The 652-nt window shown below is 47.5% G+C and overlaps 1 long non-coding RNA gene across 1 annotated transcript; it reads right to left on the bottom strand.

The window, feature by feature from the left end:
- Positions 1 to 213: 213 nt before the first annotated feature.
- On the bottom strand, positions 214 to 652 carry LOC121966952. The gene is made up of 3 exons (XR_006107636.1): positions 628 to 652; positions 448 to 539; positions 214 to 328 (listed from the first exon to the last, which is right to left on the bottom strand). It is a non-coding gene; the product is annotated as an uncharacterized LOC121966952 (long non-coding RNA).

Raw genomic sequence — 652 nt, 5'->3', positions numbered from 1 at the left:
CATTTTGCACGCATACGGGTGTGTGTGATATTAAAGCGGGCACTAAGGGTTAACAAAACTGACTTGACAATTACAGCATCTTCCACGTCACATGAACACAGCAAAAGCCTTTTAATCAGGAACGTTTTCTTCATCTGCGTCACCGTCAGATTGAAAGATAAAGATGATGTTTATTGATTAATCCACTGAAGGGAAATGAGACTCACCCGCTCCTTCTCCTCCTGCTCTCTCTTCTTGGCTTCAGCTTTGGCCTTTTTCTCAGACTCCTTCCTGGCCTTTTCTTCTTCTTTGAATTTCTTTATTCTAGGGTCACAGCTGTAGGCCGTATCTGCAGCGAGGCAACACAAGCCATCAGTGTCAGTAACGGTCAGCAGGGGGTCCTGCGCCGTGCATCATATGATCAGTGCAGTGTGTGTGTGTGTGTGTGTTGGTTCTGAGAGACTGTACCAACTAGTGTTCGTATTCTGTTCATCTCCTCCTTCTTCCTCTGAGCTCTGGACGCTCGATTCTGCTTTTCAATCCATCTCCTCTCGTCTCGACTGAAACACAAACACTGTCAGTCACACGCTGTGGGCGGAACACACACACACACACACACGCACACGCACACACACACACACAGCTTACCACTCAGCCTTCTCCTTCTCCTCTT

This window comes from Plectropomus leopardus, unplaced genomic scaffold, assembly GCF_008729295.1.
Source record: "Plectropomus leopardus isolate mb unplaced genomic scaffold, YSFRI_Pleo_2.0 unplaced_scaffold26419, whole genome shotgun sequence".
Lineage (NCBI taxonomy): Eukaryota > Metazoa > Chordata > Actinopteri > Perciformes > Serranidae > Plectropomus > Plectropomus leopardus.
Note: the sequence above shows the minus strand (reverse complement) of the source record. Positions and strands in the feature narration are given on the sequence as shown.